At 40.0% G+C, this 24,971-nt stretch overlaps 1 protein-coding gene across 6 annotated transcripts in view; it reads left to right on the top strand.

Moving 5' to 3' along the window:
• The window catches only part of lingo2 (leucine rich repeat and Ig domain containing 2), a 199,080-nt gene that overhangs the window by 76,739 nt on the left and 97,370 nt on the right, over nucleotides 1-24,971 (top strand). Inside the window, exon 1 of one of the 6 annotated variants that reach the window (XM_032555140.1) lies at nucleotides 22,329-22,788. The exons of the other annotated variants lie outside the window; for them this stretch is intronic. The gene's annotated coding sequence lies outside the window, so the exon portion shown is untranslated. Of the gene's footprint in view, nucleotides 1-22,328; nucleotides 22,789-24,971 lie in introns of those variants that run through there. 6 annotated transcript variants of the gene reach the window in all.

Below are 24,971 nucleotides of genomic sequence, written 5' to 3'. Positions count from 1 at the left end.
GAAGATGGCCGTTAATAACGTGGCACAGCGTGTGACAATGAATGCTTTATTGACGGCTGCTTCAGAGGCGTCTGCAGCACAAGGTGCAGCTGACAAATGTGTCCACAAATACAGAAATATGGAGAGCTTGTAAGTGAAAGAGATGATTCAATTTACAGCATTATTATAAAACCAGGCGTCCATGCATGGCTGCTTTGAGCACTTGCTGGCTTAAATTACCGCATTAGAGAAACACTGTAATATTTGACAACATTGTAAAATCAAAGTGTTTTCCTGTGGGGCTGCAGCTGGTCCATGTGAAGCTTCTATGAACCAAACGGTTCATTTCCAGTGTTTTTCTTTTTCAACAAAATCAAAACATTTTTCATTTTCTTTTTTTAATGTGAAACTTTCAGTGGTCAAAGTAACATCTAAATCAGAATTCAATTAATTTATATTCATAAGCTTGATAGAAGTTATAATTACTAACTTTTTTCTTTCAAGTAATCACTGATTATATAACGGTTCCTTTTGTGACCAGTAAAAACTGAAGCTTCAGGTTTTGTACAAAGTTTTTTTCACCACATGAACATGTGAATCTGTTCCCATAAAAAACAAAAAACCGTGTTTACACTAATCCATCCTGACGTCCGTTTCGTGCTTTCCAATTTTCCCCAGTTCATCCTTCATTTGAGTTTTTTCCCCATCCTGCCTTGCCCAGTTCTAAATTTATTCTTTCATTTATTTATTTATTTGATCTCTCATTCTCCTGTTTGTATATGTGGAATTTGTATGAGGCGCATTATTTGCATTAGCCACTGAGCAAAATGAAAAAGCGGGGTTGCGTTTTGCGGCTGGTGGCTGTTTGTTCCTGGGCTTTTCTTTCTGTGATTCCCTGTTTTCGTGGTTTGGCCAACCTGTTTGTTGTCACATTCAGTTTGTTTTACTCGGTTTTGTCTCCTGCTCTGTTTGTGTTCATGTTTACATGAAGCATGTTTGTTGTCTGCTCTGCAGGTTCGCTGGTTTTCGTATATTGAATGATGCACAGAGTTGAGGTTTGCAATATCTTTAATGTTCTCCTTCTCCTGTGCATGTGGTTTATTATATAGACCCCAGAGCAGAAAACACATTTCTAGAGGAAATACAGAAACTTATTGCTGTTCCACAGAATCCCATCTAAGAAATAATAAATCATGCAGTAAAATGCACTCCAAATAAAAAGCTGTTGATCTTAATAAGGAGGCTCAGTGCAGCTCAGATGTAAAAGTTTTGTTGGTAAAAGTGCTGAATTGTTGCAGGCAAGTGTAAACACCAGGTTCAGCAGCTCCAGTCTGAAAATGGAAGTCGGTTGTAATTTTCCCAGTTTTGTAGTGATATGTTTCTCCACCTGCTGTGTCTAAAGCTGCTGTCACTCTGCTCCTGTTTTCATACCCTACATGTCATTTTGAAAATGTGTCACAAGCCTGAATGTGAGGAAGAGGAGTTTGTGCCAGAGGAGGTTCTGTGTGAGTTTGAAGAGTGTGTGTTTTTGATGCTGCCCCTGTTTGAATAGTGCAGAGGTGAGGGATTCGGTTCGCTCCGTCAGGAACGGCTACGCTGCTCCTGCGATGATGTCACAATCTTTTCTGTGTTTCTAGTAGAGGATTGGATGATCACCGTGTAATGTTTCCATGCTGTGAATGTTAACTGTTCTCCTGAAAAGCCAAAACACATCAATAAAAACTCTTTGAGGAAATGAGAAAGTTACGTTAATGTTTGTCATTTCCACCAATATTTTGTTGGCGATGCATCAAAATGAACATTAAATGGAAACATGGTTAATTATCTGAATTGTTAGTGAAAGACTGTTGAAAGGTTTCTGCAGCTTTATTTGCTTCATAATGTTTTTCTTTTGTTTATTGTTGGTAAATCATAAATTCTCTGCATTTGGTTTAAAATGTCCCTCAAAACCAAAAGGCTCATTTTTCTCCTCACCTCTACTACTATAAATATTAATAATCAATATATAGACAGCTGATCCTGCGTCGTTATTTACTTCTGTCAGAAAATGATGCTACACAAAATAAAAAGCTTAAAATAATTGTTTTGAGTGGCCTATAGGGTCATATTGTAATTGTTGTGTAATTCCTCTCAAATTAAACTATGTTTTGTGAATTTAGGTAAAATTAGGCTTTTAAATAAATAACTTTGAGGTCTTTTGAGTTGCATGGCTTTTATTTGGTTTTGCAAAATTAAGGAATAAAAAGATAAGATAATACTTTATTGATAACATAAGGCAGTATGCCTGAATTAATTTGAACACTACCTATTCAGGACTGAGGTGTAAGTTCTGCTGCAGCATATGGAAACCACTTTATGCCACCGTGGATCCTAAACGAGTTCTTGTAGCGACTGGAAGAGTCGGAAATCCTGCAGCAGATGGGGAGGCGTCAGCAGAAGCTTGATCTTCAAATTGTCAACCAGTCTGGATCCAGATGACGAGTCAGAAACTACAAACATGACTTGGATCCACAGAGCTGGCGGCAAACAGGCGAGATTTCAGCCCACCTGTCACCTGTTCATGGAACTGTGCTGGTAGCGAAGGAAATGCAGGGATTCCTGCGTTTTACCAAAGGCTCTTTATCTAACTATGTATCTAATTACTAATACTTTCTACATTGATGGATCTTTTTCTGATCCATCACACATGCAGGTCAGAGGAGGAATGAGGAAACATGGCAGCTCTGTCCTCATGCAAACTGAATGTGAGACGATTCCTGCATTCAGCAGACAGAGGTTTCTCCTGAGCCCTGTAATAACAGAAAGATCTGAAATCTATCACATGTCCTCGACCTTTGACCTTTTACTATCTCTGTGTGTGTGTAGGCCAACGTTACCTGTGCTGCTGATATAGAAATGCCAGGTATTCCAGCAGATAGAACAGTTTGGATAGAGACAAACTGCAACTAATTGTAACATCTTCTCCACCTGTTTCTGTCCTTTTCTAATTCCTGTTATGAATCTGTGGTTTCTTCCTCCTGCTCCTCTCCATTTCAGCTCCTCCTCTTCGTCCATGCGCTGTCCACTCCTCTGTGGAGGCCAGCGGCGGTAATCCGCCACGGCAGTCGCTGAGAACAATGGCCACTGGGTGTTTGGTGATGTAATGATCTCTGCCATCACCTTTCAAGTCCTTCTGGTCACTTGAAGGAAAGCAGAACGGACAGTAAAAGGCCGAGTATCAACATGCATGAGGAGGAGCAGCGGATGCAAATGGAGCCCAGTTTGGAGCGGTTCCTGCCTCTCCTGTCTTATGGGCTAAATTAGTGAGACATTGTGACCGTCCCGTGGTTGCAGGGTGTTTGGACGGCGCTCGGCGCCGCGTCCCATGCCGCTCGACTGTGATTCTGTCTGAGCAATGGGTTGTGAAACATGGCTGCACCAGAAAAGGGCATGCATGCTTACCAAATGTTTTGCTGTTAATTAAATGTCACATCGGCTTTTCAACAGCACAGTAGAGAATAGAGTTCATTAAGGCGCCGCTGCATGCCACGTACAGACTCCTGTTAGATATACGGAGGTAGAGCAGCGGGACGTGCTCCGCCTTCCTGATTGGTGGCATCACTTGCGTCTGCGTGTTTCTGCAGCAGGTCACAGAGAAAAACCAAAACGCCGGGGTCCCTCTGAATGCAGCCCTCTGCTACTTTCACCAGGTAATTTCCACCTGATTGATGTCAAACCAGGATTTTAGTGCAGCTGCTCTGTGGGTTCTTTCTGGATGCTTCTCCTTACAATCAAAAGGCCTACATGGTGCCTTAATTAGCCTAAACTACCGATAGGGTGTGTGTGTGTGTGTGGGGGTGGGCGTGTGTGTGTGTGTGCATGGTTGTGTATCTCTGTTGACCTGCTGACCTGCTCCTGTTGCTGATGTTCAGTTAATGCTTTCAAATAAATGACCTAAAACTTTCTGCTGCGGCAGACAGGAACCCAGGAACCCCCCCATGATCGTAACACCCTGCAGGGATTAAGCTGGCATGGAAAATGAATGTAAAGTCTAAACATTTCTCAGAGCAGATTTGTCTTATTTTCAGCTTTAACTGTCATTTATTTTGAACATTCAAAGCAAAGTAGCAGAAAGAAAATCAAAGTAAAAGCAACACGTCAGGCCAGTTTGTTGTGTAATTATTAAATGTCTCATTTGGAAAAGCAGAAGAGAAACTTTAGTTGAAGATTTTAAAATGGTTTCTCATTTATTTTTTGGATAATCAGTTAAGTGAAAAGCTAGAAGACAAACGTTTCTTGGTTGGAACCGTGTTGGTCCTCCCACCGCGCTGCAGCCTTCACTTTGAGCTGAGTGGACTCGCTGTTAATGAGAACCACAGTAAACAACAGAGAGTAGTGAAGTCTGACAGGCTGACTGGAAAAACAAACCGACCTGCAGAGAGAGAGGAGCTTCAGACGCTCCCACTGTCTGTGGTCACAGCTTTTAATGGCTCCCAGTTGGCTGCAGTTAGAAAACCAGCGCTAATGAATCAAGGTGAGATTCACTTTATGCTCTAGTATTTAGAAACATATGTTATTAAATGCTTCAGATGAAGCTGGTAGAAGTAGAACTGGACCTGATTGGTTTCTTAAGGTTTATTGTAACTTCCAACATGATTGGGTCATTAAACTCCACAAGTAGACAAAAAAACTATTGAAATATTGCAAGATATTTAATTTCGCAAATGACCAGGAAATAGCTTCAGTGCGTTGTTTTTTACAACTTTAATATACTTTATTATGATTTTATGGAATAAACAACAATAATTTGAACCAGAATGAAAAAAGATATTTTTTAAAACAAAATTCTGAATAAAAAACTGGGAACTCTTATTTGTGTTCACATTTTAGCTGCTGAGTCAGTTGTATATCCAGAAGATCTTTTTCCTTTTTCCACTTGGGGAAAACAACTCAAACCTGATTGGATGAAAGTTTTTGTGAACAGATTTTATTTAGGGGTAACAGACTAAAGGAGATAAGTAAAGGCACTGCACATTTTCCAGATTGTTAAAATGTGAAACCCATATGTCATTTTTATTCCACCTTGTAATCATCCACTACTTTGTATTGATCTCTGATAAAATTGCAGTAAAATGTAAAAGTTTGAGGTTGTAAGTTGACAAAACGCTGAAACGTTCCAGAGTTCTCCAACGTGAACTCGTGATTTGCGAAGCGACGTGATTTGCTGAGTTAATAGATGAGTTTCAGGATGCATGTTTGCATAAACACCACATTAAAAATGTTTCAGTGACTTCAGATTTAAATCAGCTGATTATACTAGTGAGTGGATAAAGGTCAGATCCTTTTAAGAGCTGAAGGAAGGCAACTTTCTGTGGCGTCTCCTATTTTTTTAACCAAAGTTTTATATAAAAGGAAAAATCCACAGAAATGTTGCTTTTGCTGCCCACATGAAACACACAGTTGACAGAGCAGTTATTCCCAAATCGCCAAGTTGACCAAGAAACAAGCAGAAATAGGATTTTCTGAAAAGCCTTCCAGCTAAAGAGCGCCGCTGCGTTACATAACATCTGAGGACGAGTCTTTTTCAGTCTCCTCATGGGGACTCAGAGACCTACACAGTCCAATCAAAATCTGTTCAGACTGAAAACACGTCTAATAGGAGAGAAATTGTCAGTAATTAAAATTTACATCAGAAGTTCTTGTAGGAAATACACCACAGGCTGCTGCTCCATCTGGTAATTACTCTTTGAGTGGCTTGTTAAGTGAGTGCAAAGGCTCTCTGCTCATTTCAGATACATCTGGATGATGAGGATAACTTCAGTAATGAGGTGTTGATTTGAGTTTTTTAAAAAAGCTCAATGTGTTCTGTTCCTTAAAGGGAGTCCTGTCGTTTACCGAGGAAAATCTTTTTTTTCTCTTGGTTCTGTTAACAGATTTTAATTTTGTCTTTTCATAAAGACCAACACAACAGATTCTGATTGCTGGGATTGAAAATCTAAATGAGTCTGCTTGTATTAATTTTTTTTATTTGCATCGGGACTCGCTCCCTGGAACAAAAGCATGTCTGTGCGCTTTCATCTGGCCATCTCTTGCTAAAGTGGGATCGCCCACACATTCCCCTCTCCACTGGAACAGGATTTGATCGCTGCTGCCAGGCCGAGTTAACACACGACTTCAGAGATGTATTGGAAGGAGTGGGAGAGTCTGAGCCGGCTGACCGCGCTTATGATGTCTTTATCAGAACTATGCAAATACATTCTAGCAAGGAGCGGTTTACACACACTGCAGCGTTCTGGTGCAACGTCAGGACCTTAAAATCCCCACATGTTGCTTGGTATGTCATAAAATCGCTGTAAAGGTTCTGCTCTTTACATAATGTTCCTACTGAACGTCGTTTCCAGGCTCATGTTTTTAAAATCCTGTTTCTTTTGTTTTCTTTGTGCTCTGTGTTGATTATGCAGAACAAATGGGATCCCAGTCATCTGGAAGACTTATGGAAATATACAACGTGTGGAAATGATAACATTTTTTGACAGTCAAACATTATCTTTTGGGTTTTTTTATCTCTTTTTATCCAGAGTCAACTTTGGGTCAACTAGTTTCTTCTTCCTTTGCTTTCTTCTTCCCTGAGGCTTTTTGTGCCTTTTCAGTGGTTGGGCGGATTTCTTTCTTTATTTTTTATTTTCAGAGCTTAAAGAAGATGAGAATTGTATCCTCCTATAAGATCTCCATCTTTTTGGAACATTTAAATAATTTAATGAGGTAAAGAAACTGTCATTGTGAAAATTTCAATAGGTCTTCACACCTTTGCTGTGGCTTTTCTCACTCCTCTCCTCATCTCTCACATATTCTGCCAGTCATCTGAGTTTTGCATACAAACAGATAAATCACTGCCACGCATGAAGCCAGGCCCTAACTTGCATTTCAATTCCTTTTTGATGAATTATGGCTCATGAAAGACAGTGAAAATATGTAAAACAAATATTTGTCCTGTTAGAAATGTCTTTTTTGCTCTAGAATGTTTATAATCAAACAATTTGTAACATAATACAAAGATAACCCAGGAACATAAAGCAAATTGTTCTTTAAATTATGAATTAGTTTCATCCTGACATGAAAATGGAACAGTAACTCATGATGAACTGCTCTCCCGTCTGTTATCTTCCATGTTTTGGAGATCTTGACTCCCTCCAGTTCACTCTGGGGATCCCAAGGCCTTCCCAGCTCCTCCAGTAAGTTCTTGGTCTTTACTGGAGTCTCTTCCAGTGGAAAGTGACCCAGAAAACCTGAGAGGAATTATTCTGAAGGCGTTCGGATCAGAGACCCGAACCACCTCCTCTGACTGCTTACGATGTGGAGAAGCAGCAGCTCTGCTCTGATTCCTCCTCATCCTAACACTTCACGAATCATTTAAATCAACTCTGGTTTTAAAACCAACCATCTCAGTCTGGGACGGTCAGAACCTGAACAACTTTCTGATGAACCCATGAATTTACATCTCCAGATGGTTGATCCATCAGTTTGTGACCTTCAGCAGGACGATGATCCAAAACACACCAGCTGGTTCGTCTGTAAATGGCTCAAAAATAACCAACCATAGCTGAAGGTTATACACTGTCCTAGTCAAAGTCTGGTTCTGATGAGATTTTGTGACCTTAAACGGGCTGGAAAAAACTTTCTAATGTGGTAAAGCAGATCTTCAAAAGATTTGCTGCCAATTATTACTAATATTCAGTGGAACAATCATTTAAAAGTTTCAGAGAGAACAAACCTTTTCCTGTCAGGTCAGGCTGACGTTTCCCTTCGATTAAAATCATTTAGGATTTACTCAGGCTATTTTGTCCATTGCATTTTAATTTATCTAAAACATTTGTGACAAAATACAAAAACAGAAGGAATCTTTAAGGAGCTGATTCTTTTACCAGACTGCAGATCTTCGGTTTCAGTTTAACTCAAAGAAAATTCATGCAAAAGGATAAAAGGCCAGAAAACCTCCACTGCCTTCATCATCACATCCCACATCTGACCATTTTCTGCTTTATTATTTAACACACAAACAAATCAAAATCCAAATATTTGAATCAACAACATGTCCTATTGCACCATATTTTGTGTCAAAGTTCATTTTCTTTATGAATTTTTCTTATCCCTCTGCTGTCTTTATCTCTTCTTCGTGTCGGGCTTTTGTCCAATCAGCCGCGCTTCTTTACTGCATCTGGAGCGGCGCGCTAAGTAGCGGTTGTAAATAGAACAGATTTACTCTGCTGCTGATTGGAGATCAATGGGAACCAGTTCAGTTTAGCAGATTTCTCTGTCATCTGGATATTTACAGCGGGAGGGAGGAGGGAAGGTCTTCAGACCAGCAGCAGCGCTCGGCTCCAGCTGTCAGCCGGACTGAGCGGCTGCAGCCCGGAGCGTGACTTTACGCAGCGAAGCAGAAGAGGGTAGAGACCTGTGTCATGTGAGCTGTGGCGCTGTTATCCACCCCATGAATAAAAGAAAGTCTAAAGCATTAAGCTTGAAGTGAATCTAAATGTGCGCCGCTCTGGAATGGAAATAGCAGACCACTACGGGTTTTCTCCTAAATCGTGATGTTTACATGTTTCTGAACAGGAAGCTGGTGGAGAACAGCTTCCTGTTCGGCGTGACCGCTGCGGCCCAGAATCAGTTCCTCCTCACTCTGCCGAAACATCTGTAAATGAAGAGAAATTTGCTTTTTGTCTCAGTTTTAGGACCATTTCTCATTTAGTGTAAATTCTCCAATATAAATATCCGTTCATCATTGGATGAAGAAAAATCTTCATTTTATCAAAACACAAAACATTAAGGACTCTACACACTGTTTGGTGATTTTCAAAAATAAGTCATTGTTTTGCATATATTTGTTTTATGTCAATATTAAAAAATGTTTATGCTCAGAAAGGAAGAAAAAAACATTCAAATTTATGTTTTCTATAGTCTCAGAATCTTGAAACAGTTTTATTTTTATAATGGCCACTGCACTAAAATAGTTCAATTATTGTATTATTATCATCATTGTATTTTGTATTTTATTATACAATAGAAAATGAAAAAAATTGAATTTCTGTGCCTGTTCAGAATTAAAAAAATCTGGACCATATAAAAGGAATAATGTTTATTTATATACCAAGATTTTCTGCTTTGAAACATTTAACCAGAAACAAAGTTCAACCTTATAGATGTTATGTTTTATTATTATTTTGGAGTACTTCATGAGTGAAAATAGGATGTTTTGACAGTAATTGTTTTGGGTTAATTTAAGTTTGTATAAAAATGTAATTAAAGTCTAAAAGTTTTTGCATTTTGGAAAGTGTTGCACTAAAATGATTTGCACACATTTTCCAGACATTGTAATGACGAGACTAAAATTTAGAAAATACCTTTAGCTTGTTTTTTGAATCATCTGGTGCAGAGAATCAGGTTAGGGACTTTTATAGTATTCCAAGACTAAACGACACAGTTCAGTTTCTACATCTGAGTAGAGAAACAGAAGAAAAGTTGGCATTTGTACATATTTTTGTTTGAAACAGAGATAATATAATATTATAACACTGTGTCTTACAGAACAACTAATGTTATTCACCTATTACCTTATTTCAGACAAACTGTTGCATTCAGCAATGAAACTTCCTGTGAAGGAGGAATAACTAAAACTAGATATCTTGGGATCAATCAGTAACACTGAATATGGAACCGGCGTTCAGTAAAACGTATTTATATCCCGTCATTTTCCAGCTGAATTAATATGTACTGGTTGTTCACCAGTACAGCAGTGGAGCTGACTGTTAAAATGAGTGATAATAATGTAATAATAATTAGGTCAATGGAGAAAGTAAAGAGGAAAAAGTTTTTTTATAAAGAATGATGCCTTATGAGGGACGGTGAGGTCATCTTCTGCTCCGCTGCTGTTCGTTCTTAATTACCCTCATTGAATTCATTATTTATTTGCTCTGTTGAACCTACTTAACCCTGCTGCCCTTCAGAAAAAAATGATTTAGAAAGCAATAGTCTGTAGAGACCTCTACCAGTGGGAGGACAGCCAAGTTCACTTCACCTTTTTCCAAAGTCATCAAGTGGAATTAATCACGTTTTGAGAGATGAGCTAAAAGATATGAATGATGTCTCAGTTTCCTAATGATTCAAGTGTCTAATGCGTCCAGAGGTCGTCCAGAGGTCGTTCAGAGGGAACCAAACCATGCTGCTGATCACCAAATATGGATGTATTTCTATTTTTAGAAAATGAAATCTCTGTTTCCAGGCATATTTTCTATAATATTCATGTTTAAACCTTGGTAGTCTGATAATAAATTATTATATTTCATGTCAAAATAACCACAGTTCATCCAGAAAATGTATGCAACTGAGTTTCTCGTTACATTCTGATTAGAAACATTTTTCTCTCATTAGCTCAAGATTTTTCATCACTGCATAAAAAATATCTGATTCTAGGTCTTACCTTGATAAACAGGTTTACAGTTTTTCCTCTTATTCTGTCTAAAAGCTGCAAAATCACTGAAAAATGTAACCAAGTGCCGTGTAGTTCATTAAAGGGTAAAATACCAAAAGGTTTACAAAGTTTTTATGTGCTTTATTTTTTCCATCCCACATGAATAACAACTAAATGTGTCACTAAATTCTCCTTTGGTCTCAGATGATTGTTTCCTAGGACAGGTTTAAGTTTACCGTCCAGATATGATGACCTACATTTTTCTTTCACTTTCAGATTAATTTTTAAAAAATCCATACGTTTTTTTAACTCTAATGTTGCAGACTTAGCTTCCTCTGCCTCTCCTCTGAGTGGGATTTATGGATTGATAGTTGTGTGTGGGAAACGTGTTGAACTTTCAAGACTCACCAGTCTGAGCAGTGACCACTGTGAACGTGTCTGTTCACTCCCAGTCCTTACTGGTGTGGGTTTTATCTTCCCAGTGACTGGAGCTCATCTTATGGTTGCATTTGTTTCCCGTTGCCATGGTGTTGTAGGCAGATTTCAGCGGGTAGTAATGATCATTTCACACCTTCAGCATCCAAACACCTCTTCGGAAAATGCACCAAAACAGAGAGCGAGAAACTGCATGCATCAATTTGTGTTTCAGCTCTTTGTCTGTGACTGAAGTGGCTCAGTCCAGCGTTTCTATGATACGGAGACAAAAACACCAGAGAAAAGTAAACAATAAGCTCATCTGTGTAGATTCCTCTATCCGCAGGCTTGTAATAAAGAGAATATTTATTTCTGTATTGGTTCTGCCCCTTCATAGACATTTAGTTAATGATTCATGACTTCATTCATACAGTAAATAACAAAAGATAAAACAGTCCATCTATACACCCAGAGCTTGAACCTCTGCTTGCTGGACATGTATATAAATCTTTAAAGGATGCAGATAAGAGTACTTCAGCAGACGGATGCTTTCTCATACCACAGTTTCAGTTTATGCCAAATATTTTTCACTAGTGTGAAAAAGCTACATTTATGTTTTGGATGACGAGCCTTAAAACGGTTTCAGTCTTTCCCTTCTCATTAGCGGTGACTGTGATTCTGCAGCAAATCAGTGGGGCTTGCCTTGAAAAGCAAGAAAATGTATTCAGATCAAACCGAATTATGAAGTAGCCCCAGAAAATTGAGGTCAGTGATGGATCTCTTTGATTTGTTTCCCCTTTTCTCAACCATTTGCATTTCCTTATATTTGAGTCTCATTTGAAATCCAAATGAAGTGAGAACTGAACCGCTCAGAACAATGTGGCGATGTGAAATATCTATATGAAGAATTAGCCCGGCAGGATTATGGCTTTATCAAACGAGCCCTGCATTCAAAAGAGAAAAAATCTGAAATATTAGAGGAGGGGTATTAGGTAAAATCACCTTGTTTGAGTTGATTTTACTCATCGACTGAAGGTTTGTTCAGGATCCTGCATCCTGCTCTGACTGTTAGCTTTAGCTACCAGCTTCCTATCCATCATGGATGGATGGATTGATTGGCTTTCACCACAATAGACAATCAATAAAGCCTCATATGTATAAAACAAACTTCAACCTCCTTTGAAAATATATATCAACATATTTCCAACTATCATTAAATCCATTATTTTTCCAATGTTCAAGCTAATTTCAGATCACATAGCTTGTTCAAAAGGAAAATGACTGTAATCATGTACCTGCCATTTCCAAAGTCACCCCAATAATCATAAAGCTGGAGAAGTGTAATTGGTCCAGAAACACCTTTCAGCTGGTGTTTCAGTTTCAGCTCAGGAGCTTTTTTCTTTGTGGCGCTCCGTGTGGATCCAGGCGGGAGGCCTGGAACCATCTGGGCCCGTGACCGGCTCGTTCAGAACATCTCTGGTGTGTAAAACAACAGCACAGCCATTCCAGCACTCATCTGCATGTTTTCTCATTTTAACTGGAAATCGTGGTTTTATTAGGAGCCTCTTTTTATGCCTGGTTTTTTTTACAGCATAAAAATCCTCAAAGATCCAAGAAAAAGAAAAATCTTTCCTGGTTTTGTTTTCTACAGTCAATTAACTAGGAGGGAATGTGTTGTTGTTCATTTAGGACCATTATGTGTATTTACATGAGTAATGAGAGAACAGCACAATAGGTGTGACTCTTTCTGGCAGATGATAAAGTTGAAGCTCGACTCGTCTGATTAGTGGCCATTAGGCAGAGATTGAGGCAGTCTGCGGCCGGCCGCATCAATCACTGCATGAAGGAACTATACGCTGCATTATGCAGGCGCAGATCAATAAAAGAAATCTACAGCTAAGATTGTTTATCTATGAGCTCTCAAGAAAAATCAGAAAATAAATGTTTTAAATGCCGAAATGAGGTAAAATCTGTACATAACGTGTAACAACCATACGCTAAGTCATAAAAATGTTTCTCTTATTAATGTACATACTAACAAAATGTTGACTATAGAGCTGATGTACACATTAACATAAGACAAATAATAAAGCTGAAATCAAATGTTCATTCATTTTTCCTTTTTAAGTGGTGTTGCAGCAGAGCTAGCCACTGCAGGAGGATAGAAAAGTCTCAACTTAAGCCATAAGTGTGAAAGTGCAGCTCAGATGCCCCTGGAGAGATTTTATCTCTAACAACTAGACAAAATAAAATAGAAAATGTTAGGTACAACAAAATGTATGTGAGTTTTACTTTACTGTGATCATTGTTTCTCATTTTTAGTGTCAGTATATTTGCACTGTTTCCTTCTGGTAGCATAACTGCAGAGCATACTGTGTGTGACATGAGTGTAGCTGTAATTATATCTTTAGTTGCAGCTGTGATTACATGTTTGTACCTACAAATACATATTTAAATACTGGTGTTTATATGAGAGTGTGCAGGTGTGTGTGGTGTGTGTGTGTGTGGGGGGGGGGGGGGGGGGTAGGGGTGTGTGTGTGTGTTTGTTACACCTTTGATCCAGCAGAACAATATTTTTTTTTCTACATGTAAACAGCTGAGATGACTATGAGGCTTAAAATAGAGATGATTTTTCTTTTAATCACCATGTATTAAGATAAAACATGGTGATTTTTTCCTTTTCCATTTCCTGGTAAATGGATCCGTGAGCTGAAGTTTATCCAGCCATTAGTTTGCTTTGGATAAACCAAAAACTATAATTTGATTTCTTCTGGTCTGCTGGTAGTTTTGATTTAATAATTTCATCCAGTGATAAAAAGTTTGGATACCTGAACTCCAAGCCAACACTTCTCCTGTAAAGCAATGAGTTATGGGAAGATTTATTTACCTTTTGCTGCTTGGCAACCATCTAATTATTGTAATCAGGGTGTTCAGAAGTTTTCAGTACAGGTTTTGTTGGGAACTTTGGTTTTATATTTTTACCTGACAACCTCTATGATAAAATTTCCTCCACCTGTAATTAATAAACTGTGTACATTTACAGCCACCTTTAAAATTGGCACCAATAAATAAATGACTTTAATTTTAGCACATTAAAAATATATATTTTAAATAATATCTTGTAATAATAGTTGGTGTAAAAAGTGTGTTTATTGGTGAGATTTAAGGTCTGTAGAGTAAATACATGAAATGTGTACATTTTCTTACCATTGTTTCAGTTCACTTTAAGTGAATATTGATGAGATTTAAATGTTTGTGAATTTTCAGTCAGATATTGAGCGGCTGCAGAGGTTAACCACGTCGGAGCAGCAGAACCTCCAGGATTTGTAAATGAACCCGTCTTCCTGTCAGAGGCCATATGCGCTGCAGCTGCCGTTCTGCAGCCAACATGCAGAGCAGCGTTGGCAGCTTCTGTTTTTCTGACCACTAAATGGAGCACTTTGTTAATTCAGGTGAAAATATTCAATGTTTGCTGCCTAATTTCAGCTAAACCGCATCCAGATGTTTGTGACCAGATGTACTGGCACGTGTGTCTGCAGCAGACATCTTTTTAACAAAAGCACAAAGCTGCAAACATGCTCTGAAGTTTTTACAGTAGCCACTGTACAGCATAGGAAAACTACAGTATGTAACAATATGTCTGCTGGATGTTATTTTCCTATTTAGTGGTAAGAATATAACTGGTAAAGTCTTGGAACAAGACAATTCCTTTCTGGATCTTGGAAACCTTTCCCACTCACTGTTGGAATAACCTTTTATGCATCAAATGCCTCTGATTAATGGCAGAGGGGCAGCAGGTTTGTTTTGCTCAGCTGAACAATCTCCTGATTGAGATTTCATGGGTCTCATGCAGAATAAAGCCGTTTCTGCTGAAACACCCTTGAGCAGAAGATTGAATCATCAGCGGCTGCAGGTGCACAGCGTCTCTGACTGCGTGTTTCTCCTTCAAACCTTACATTATTGTCTTCAAGGAAAAACACAACATTTAATTTCCTCTGAGGAAATGTTTGACAGACAAACTGCTTTACAAAAACTCCTCTGGCTCGGCGCCTGAAGTAGTAAATGAAGAAACATGAATTGTTGTATAAATATAAATACTGATGAGGCCTGCTGCTGCGTTGGATCAAAACCAGCCCCGCCCCGCTGAGGCGTGACCTCTGACCTCTGGAGATGTGCTGCGGCCTCCATGGGGAGTTTCTGCTGAGTTGCTGCTTCTGCTGCAGAATCTGTTCTGCAAAGCTTGTTGGAGTTTGTGATGTCGTCTCTGGCACGGTGTTCGTTGCACTCTAACTTTCCTGCTGTCTAAACTTTGTTTTTCTGTTTTTCACCTGGTTACAGGAACATTTCCATCAGAGAGCAACATTTTGATGTCTTGTTTGTCCAGAGAATCTCAGTTTATTGATTAAAGTAAAGTTAGGGAGATCTGGAGGCCAAACTAACTGGAACCATTATTTTAGTAATCGATCATTCTATTGATTATTTGAAAAAAACTTGGCACATTCTCCAGAAGCATTTTTTAAACATTACATATACATTAAAAGATGCAAATAAATAATCAAATTCCTTTTTTAAATAAGAATTAAAGCATTTTAGTGTATTCAGTAGTGAACATTTTTCTGGAGTTTCTGGTTCATCTCCAGCTAAAAAAAAGTCTCAGATTTCTGGGCGTGCCGTGGTGGTGTAGCGGTTAGCGCGACCCATATTTGGAGGCCTTGGGTCTCGACGCGGCCGTCGCGGGTTCGACTCCCGGACCCGACGATATTTGCCGCATGTCTTCCCCCTCTCCTTCCCAGTTTCCTGTCAGCCTGCTGTCGTATAAGGGACACTAGAGCCACAAAAAAAAAAAAGTCTCAGATTTCTGAACATCAATCAGCGAGCGGCCGATCTGGTGATTATTTTTTTAATTCTCTGTTTAATAATTTCATAACAAAAGGTGCTTAATTTGAGATTTTTTTACAGAATGTGAACCATTGACAGCTGTGCGTTTTTTTATTCTAAATACAAAATATGTATATTTTTGCAGAGTTTTGGTTTAATTCCCATTCTGACTGTTGTTCTGTCAGCGAAAGGGTTTTTCCAGAGTCAGTAAACTCCAGTTAGTGATGTGATTACTAAAGCAGTTAAAGATTATTTTAATAATCAATTAACCTGATTAATCTTTTCAGCCTCAGGTGGATACGCTGGCTTTCCTGCTCATATCTTTGTATCACTGTGAGAGACTGCGGTGTGTGTATGGGTGGTGTGTGTTTGGGCGGTGTGTGTGTGTGGGCGGTGTGTGTATGGGTGGTGTGTGTATGGGTGGTGTGTGTTTGTGGGCGGTGTATGTGTGTGGGCGGTGTGTGTTTGTGTGGTGTGTGTTTGGGCGGTGTGTGTTTGTGTGGTGTGTGTTTGGGCGGTGTGTGTTTGGGCAGTGTGTGTGTGTGGGCGGTGTGTGTGTGGGCGGTGTGTGTGTGGGTGGTCTGTGTGTGGGCAGTGTGTGTGTGGGTGGTCTGTGTGTGGGCAGTGTGTGTGTGGGCGGTGTGTGTATGGGTGGTGTGTGTGTATGGGTGGTGTGTGTGTGGGTGGTGTGTGTGTGGGCGGTGTGTGTGTGTGTGGGCGGTGTGTGTGTGGGCAGTGTGTGTTTGGGCGGTGTGTGTATGGGCGGTGTGCCGGGTTCATTCAGATTTATTTCAGTTTGGTTCTGGAGGTTCTGGTTCAAACGGTCGGATCTACATCATGTTTGGTGGAGCGTGGTCCACCGATCCGGGTCCGATTGGTTCTGTCCTTCTGGGTTATCAGGTCTTGTGCATGTTTGAGTGGAGGAACCAAATTTTGACCAGTTTTATTCTAGGTCTGTGTGGGATTAATCTCCAATAAATCGGTAAGGTCATAATCAATCCACTCCAGTGTGGAATAATTTCATTTATGTCAAAATCTTCTAACAGTCTAAATTTAACTGCAAATCATTTCAGACCATAATTTACCCAAACTGTGAATATTTTTACTTTCTCAGGTTTAAGTTTGTCCTCATGAGAAAAGAAATGTTAGGGACACTTCACCCATTAACACTTAGAGGCGTAAAGAATTGAAAAGCACAAAGCAGTCGGCGTTAAGAGTCTGTTCAGCCTGGCAGTGTCAGAAAAATGAGCTCTGAGCGAATCGCCACTTCTGACTGGATGGAAGCAAAGAAGATAACTCAACAAGAGCCCTGAGCAGGGGCAGGGGCAGAACCAGGGGGGCAGAACCAGGGGCAGAACCAGGGGGGCAGAACCAGGGGCAGAACCAGAGGGGGCAGAACCAGGGGGGCAGAACCAGAGGGGGCAGAAACAGGGGGGCAGAACCAGGGGCAGAACCAGAGGGGGCAGAAACAGGGGCTGAGCCAGAGGGGGGTGTAGTTTTAAATGAATAAATAAAGTTGATTTATTTTTCATAATGTTACCAAAATGTAAAATAGGGAAGTTGTGTTGTGTATGTATAGTGAATAAATCCACATCCTTATCGGTTCTGCTTCCAGAGCATCATAATAAATCAGAACGTGAGAATTTAAAGGATATCTGTTCAGAGGTTTCGACTCGAATTGTTACTGTACATCCAGAGAGCTTCAGGCAGCCAGAGAACAGGGAGCTAATCTCAGAGATGCAGGCTGTGATTACACACCCACCCACACACGCACACACACACACCCCCGCACACGCACACACGCCCACACCCACACACCTGCACACACACGCACGCCCACACACACAAGATGAGAGACGAGTTTTGTCCAAGTATAGAGACACAAAAAAGACATTAAACAGAGTGTATCCATTTGTCAATACCTAATGGAGGAACATCATCGAATAAATTCAGAATCAAATGAACTCATAAAGCATCGCCTGATCTTTATGGATATTTATATTTCTGTCACCTATATTTACAGTGTCTAATTTTGTATTTCTTATTTGTTGTTGGTTTTAACGGCAGCGTCGAAACATTTTAATGCTTCTTTACGCTGCTTGTGAATCTTCAGGGCAGGATTCAGACCTCTGCCATGAAATATTCATAATGTGAGCACACTCTACAAATTATGGATAATGTAATCATTCTGAGGTCAAAGCTGTAAGTAAACAAGTATAAATAGTTAAAATATGAGCTTTCCAGTGCACTTTTAATGAATATTGAATGATGTGAAAGAAATAAAAAATTAATAGTCTTTTGATAACAAGCATAAGGAGATTTTCCATATTCTAAAGAAGACATATTTTTGGCCTTTTTGTGGTTCTTTATGAGATCTTTACAAAATGCCTGTAGCATATTTTAGTATACCCACTGTATATTTCAGCGTAGCGGCTCAGCTCTAACCTTGTCTTTGCCTCTTTGCTGAAAGCTGCCGTTCTTGGGGGTAAAGTGAGCCGCTGGTGCCCACTCCACCTCTGGTTTCTGCAAATTAGGCCTCTCAGGAGTTTTGTTCCACTATGCAAAATTCAAAATTGGACAAAAGCTACACTCTATAACCTTCGAACAATGTTGTTACTGTATGAAAATGCATACAGTACAGCACTAATATACATAAAGCAGAGGTTGTTTTACACATTAGAGTTAACATCAGCACACCCCAAGCTGAAGTAAAAAAACACGAGTGGCAATTTTGTTCTGAAATACTTTCATTTCTGCCACCTGGAATCGAACTCTGAGAGGAAGTGACACTGAAGTGATCAAACAGCCAATCAGCTTTTAAAATCAGTAAATCTGAAGTCTCTGTCGGTCCATGCTGATGGGACTTTGTAAAAGTTTCCTGTTCACAGGCGTTTTGCACGCTGCTGTTGTGCTGTGCATGACGAGCCGGTCACCTTCAAACTGTCGATGTGACGATTCTCCAGGACAAACAGAGAACGGTTTCCACGTCACAAAGTTCAGAACTGTTCACCGATCTTCAGGAATCTCAGCCGAATTTATAAAAATTTATAAACAGCTCATTTTTGTAAACATTTCAGACGATACCTATTCCTCCTGCTGAGGTCGAAATGACCTCCAAGATGGAGCGTTATCACAAAGAAGCATGTCCTCCAGAGCTCCGCCCCTCGCTCAGAGCTCCGCCCCTCCGTTATAGCTCCTCCCCTCAGCCAGTGCTCCGCCCTCATAGCTCCGCCCCTCCCTCAGTGCTCCGCCCCTCTCAGACTAACATGACCTGGTCATGACCAAACGTCATGATTAACTAAATGAGGGCTGAATAAATGATCATTTATCTGAACTGGAAACGATTGACTACACCAGACTTGCTGTCCAGACTTAATAAGCTTAATAATGTTTTGTCCTCTATTTAACAAAACATTCTGATCATTTTGTTATCTATTTTGTTGCATTTATAAATCATCCTGACAATAAAGCATCTTCAGAGTTGAGTGTGTTTCAGTTGGAAGGATCCCTGCTGCTGTTTCTGAAAGGAGCTGCTTTAGCCTTTCACTGTTTTCCAGTGTTTTACTCTCATTTGTTCTACTTGTTTTCTAAACGGCTGCAATGAAACCCGAGTCTTTTAGTAGAACCATTTGGAGGTTCTGGATAATCTGGCAACAAAAACCCGTAGAAGTGGGTCAGACTCTTGCGGTCAGGTTAGATTTCCAGCTGCCAAACGGAGATCTTAGCAGGACCTGAAACCTGCTGCATCATCTGTGATCAGTCAGAGCGGCGGCTCATGATGGAGGGGGCTAAACCAGTTAGCCGCACCGCGCCTCGTAAAGAGCCCAGTGTGTTGGAGCAATGCAAGAAGGCATGTCTTTGAACGCCTCGGCTGATTCAGTTACAGTAAAGTCCTCCATTCTGTTAACAGAGTTAGACCCACAAATCTGATCAAATGTCGACCTTATGGAAAAAGATCATCCTGAAATTTCTAACATAAATCAAAATGTGTCACAAATCTATAAAGAAACTTTCTGATTCTACATTAGAAAATCTTTGTTAGGGCCAATAAAGATGTTATTTCCTTTTACACTAACAGGTGAAACTGAAAACTACCGATTAAAAGTTGAGTGTTTCACTCTGTTCTATATTTTATGAGTTGAATTTTAGTCGTTCCTCGTTCATTTTTAACAACCAACCAAAGGAAAGATGACCAGTTTGAAACTGAACTGTATCACTGCTGAGATAATTCCCTCATCCAGTCACAATACGCTCAGCATGAACTGCATAATATAAAAATATTCCAATGCAAGTTTTTAAGATTAATATTTATATTATGAATCTCAAAAAATGATGTGTTTCTTTAACCTCCATTTGAAGGTGGTTTCTCTCCCAGTAGCTGATGGTGAATGATTTACCTGGAACAAAAAGACTTGAGTCAGGAGGATTATTTAATGCAGGATAATAACGTTTAAATGATTCACTCTGTAGTATTATCTGATTCAGTTCTGCCCTTTATCATCTTATTTTCTGCAACAAAGATTCAGCGTTGAGTATTTGTGCTTTTGAACCCATCTAATTTTATCTGCCACCATGGACCATGTTTGTGTTGTGTTCCAGATAATCAAATGTTGGAGCATTATGATTCACCGAAGCTCATGGATGGATGCCCATTTGCTTGGTGCGAGTGTGAGCCTAGTTGGTGTGAGTGATGGCTATTAGCCGCATGATAATGAGGTGCAGAGGCGATCCGGACGCGGCGTTCTTGTGAGCGAGTCTCACCCATTAGGAGATGGATCTCTGCCCAAGCAGAAGTGCTCTGCTTAATTGGTTCATTTCATCACGGGCAAAAAGCTTTAATTGGGTGACACTCGGAAAGACGGATGGAACAGTTGTTCTGGAAAAACATAGGTGGTATCTGTGGTGGATGGTTATGTGTGAACCATGTGTGTCTTTTAAAGATAGCAGGAGAACAAGAAGGATTATATTAATACGACTCATTAGATCAACAAAGACACGTCCTGCATGAAAACGTCTGGAATATGGAAGAAAGTGTCGGCATTTGTAAAGGTAGAGGAGACTTAAAACCCTGGCTGTGGTTGTAGGAGACGTTGTGGGGATGCAGAGGTGCAGCATCAGCCCACACACACCGTGGATCCGGCCCACTTCAACATAAACCTGCTGATGGGATCTTTTGATGTGTTTTCATTTCTAAGTGCATAAAGATGACCATCTGCTCCAGTTCTTCGCACTGGAATTCATGATGACGAATAATGACTTGCAAATTTATACAAACATAACCAGGCCTTTGTGTTGAGTGGAAGCAGCATATGGCCTAAAACTAACGGAGATTAAGAATACAAGAAAAAGTCTCTAAACATCAGACTATAAATCAGTTTGTTTGTGTTTTCAGTTTGAGAACGTTCTGGAGCCGTTCAGACAAACATGGTAACTCTGGATGGACTGCAGAGATCCACCGCTCAGGAGGAAGAATTTGACAGCAGGATAACTGTTAGTGGTGCACTTCATAAACTTGACTGTTTGCAAAAAGTGAGAAATTAAAAATCCTGATTGAAGAATCTGATAAGACCCATTTAAATTTTACCACAAGCCACAGAAGCAGACATGTAGCAGAAGCCGCTTCGCTCAGATGACAGGAAAACTGGCTCTTCATGCAAAACGTTATCCACACATCGCCCTAATATCCCCACAGTGAAACATGGTGGTGACAGCAGCATCCTGAGGGGACAGGGAAGACTAACCCGGCTAACGTTTAGCAGTGACGTATGTGATGTACCAGAGATCCTCCTCCTGATCACCGATTGGTTAAAATTCAACCAGAAAAATGTAGCTCAATGGGAGGAATCCCAGATGGAGCAGTGAAGGGAGATGAGAATCAAAGGCCTAGTGAAGGGAAGATGGATGGAGGTAAATTCAGGGTGAAGCTGAAAAGCTGTTGGAGCCTGGTGGGGTGAAAGGTCACCGTCCAGAAGGAACACGACCATAAACATGCAGCCAGAGAGTCGATGGATGGTTTAGATGAAGCAGATTCAGGTGTCAGAACGGCCTACTCAAAGTCCAGACTTTAATCCCACTGAAAATGCAAAATTAGGTAAAAATGCTTTGCAAGCGGCTCCATAAATAAAAAACACTGGCAGATGGAAGAAAATTTCAGGTTTGTGTTTATTCTAATGTTTTACTGAGGAACAAAGCAAATAAAGGACAAAAGAAAATGAAGAACATGAACGTCTTGGTTTATCCGATAAACGGATTCTGTGTTCTGAGCAGCATTGCAGAGTCTAATTCCTCAATACGCTTCACTTTTCAGGCTAAATCTGACACCTGCTTCGCTCAAATTGGCAGAAAGGAAAAAGGCACAGGTGCTCTCTGCGTCTGTTTCACCTTCCTACCCAGCTCTCTGCGTGCTTGTGGGTGTTCATGAGTAGGAAGCGTTTAAGTGTGCCCCAGCTAGCCCAGTGGTGACTTGGACCGGTTTTGCCCACGAGCTAGCGACCTATTTTCACGGCGCTGAGGCAAAAACAGACTTAAATACAAGCAGAAGCAGAGACGGCTGCAGATCAGTTCCTGTGCTTTTATTCAGGCCGGAGGATTAATTACCCTGAACCCAAACCTGATCCCGTACTGTGAGCGAGACACTTCTGCATCACCCTGATCAATAATGCATTTTTCTGTCTCTCCATTTAATTTGCCCACAAGCCCCACATGCTGGCATTACCATCTCTCTTGAAAAGTGCAGGAGACACCTGATACCAGAAGTGAACCCTCCACTCACCTCCATCACTCCTCCTCCCTCCACCACCTAACAAATAGATCCTCAGTGTGCTGCGTGGAAAAATCTCCTCTGTCTTCTGATCTTATAACATAGAAAACTTTTGGATCCGTTTTGTATTTACTACTTGTGTCTGTTTCATTGTGGGGAAAAATATTCAACATTTTTTTGGAGACTTGAGATGGAAGATAAAGTTCAGGACTTAAAATAGCTCCGGTGGTTGTTGCCTCAGCTTGTCCAGTTCTGGTTGCGTAGTGGTGGATTATCGTTGCTGCTGTCGGTAAACCGTCGGACGCTCCAGGTAGGAAACGTAATCCAGTCTGATTTATTTACTGCTGTTTGTGTGGCTGGACTCTACTTTGAAAGAAGAGCTGTTTGACGGCGTCCTGGTAAACTGTGTGGTTTTGGTGAATGCCTAATGGAGTAGTCACTCTCTCATGTTGACCAACAGTCTCCAGACTCTGTGACCTCCAGGCCACAGCTCCACTTTCCTCTGACTTTGGGTTTTACTCGTAACAGAATCGGATGGTTTGGTCTCACTGGAGAATCTGTCAGCGGCTCAAAACTCAAAACTTTATTTAGTTGATGGTTGTTGATATTTGTGCAACTTTTAAAGCTTAGATCGGGTTGTTTTTGGAAGACTGGGATGTGTTTGTACTTAAATGTGTAACGAATGTGGATCCATGTTAAGAGTTTAATGCTTGTATGATTCATAAAGACAGAAAATTTACAGAAACCTCCTAAATCTATCATTATGTGGACGGATGGAAGTTCAGAAACCTTCGACCTTTATAAATTTAACATGCTTCAACCACAGACCGTAATATTTTTTCTTCCATGTTATATTTGAAACAAGACAGTGGTGCCAAAAATGTGAAATGAACAGAAAGTGAAAAAAATATACATGTAATATGTTTTTTTTTGTTTTTAGATTTTGTGTTTAATTTTTTACAAATATTTTTTTATCAATATCTAGAGGCTGAAGTTGTGCTAATTTTTATACAACAACTTGTTTTTGACTTGCCAGAGACACACAGCTAGATTTATTTCTGGGCTTTGACTAGGCCATCCTAACTCATAAACATTCTGTTGCCTTTCTGGTTGGATATTCAGGCTGCTGTCCTGCTGGAGGGAGAAGCTCCAGTCTCAGGTCTCCTATCAGGTTTTCTGAAGGCATTCTGTTGTTCAGAGTAAACATGGCAGCCGACTAAACCACCCAAATGTTTTTGCTTTTACTGGACACAATGCAACTCTGAACTCTTTATGATTTTAATGAATTAGTTGGATTCTCTGAAGTCTTGGGATCTACTAAAACTGCAAAAGGAAATCTGCATCTAACAAGCCTCTCTAGAGTAGAAGAAGTCATTTTAACGATTGCTTTGGTTTAATTTTCCTTTTAAATGCTGAGAGTTGCTCCGGTTCTTTATTCCATGCAGTCAGAGTAATAAATCCCTGTAAATGTGGCGTTGGGATGCGTTCTGTGGGACTCTCTCCTCCTATCGACAGTCGTCAGGCTAAGTGATGCAACGGGCCACTCGGCAGCATGCATGTAGAATCTCATGGGGAAGGAGTGAAGAATAGCTGTCTCTGACATTCATTGTTAGGATCTATCTATAAATAATAAATGAGCGTGTTGTGCTGCCTGTGAACAGACCTGTAATTGGTTCGCTCACATCGCTGACAAATGACAACGCATCCATGAGCAAAGAACTGTCCACTGGGGAATCGATACGTCCAGAGCAGCAACAAACCGCCTGCATGGAGCCTGAACTCTCCCAGAACCAGGCCAGCGGACAGAACCAGGTTCTGGATGGAACCACTTAAACAGCACCTGACTGACAGCATGAAGGAGGCTGAGAGATTTTAAAGTCTTCCCTCCATTCACATCGTAGCTGGGATACAGAATCAAACGGATGACGTTTCTCCAGGATTTTTCAAAATAAAATCACTGTCAAAATCATCCGTTGAAAAACAATTTTTTAAGTGTATTTAATCAGGTTCTTTTAGTTTTATATTGACAGTTCTGTCATGATCTGAAATGTTTACCTGTAGGGAAACAATAAAAACTGAATACAACTGTAAGGGCGTGAATACTTTCTTTAATCAGTAAAAGTCCAGCCTGATAAAATGTTTTTTAATGTTTATGGAGTTGATTATAGCTGCCTGATTTCAGGCGCCGCTGTGAACAAATAAACTCCTTAAACTACCATCCTGCTTTCCGGATGCTTTATCTCACTTAAGGACAATAGAATATGATTTTAATTTCAGATTGCTTTTCATTTTTATAAGATAGGAGCTTAAAATGAATTGCTCATTAAATGATCATTAACTCAGCAACACAGTTTGCTTCCAAATAATATCACTGCAGCATCAACTTCTGTCTGTAGTTAAACATAATCAATCTTTAGTAAATCCTTGTACTTTTTAAAATCATGCTTATTAGAAGCAAATGTTATGTTTTTCAGTATTTGGAGAGTAATATAT

Source organism: Xiphophorus hellerii, chromosome 23 (assembly GCF_003331165.1).
Source record: "Xiphophorus hellerii strain 12219 chromosome 23, Xiphophorus_hellerii-4.1, whole genome shotgun sequence".
NCBI classification, from domain to species: domain Eukaryota; kingdom Metazoa; phylum Chordata; class Actinopteri; order Cyprinodontiformes; family Poeciliidae; genus Xiphophorus; species Xiphophorus hellerii.
This window is presented reverse-complemented; position numbering and strand designations above follow the sequence as displayed.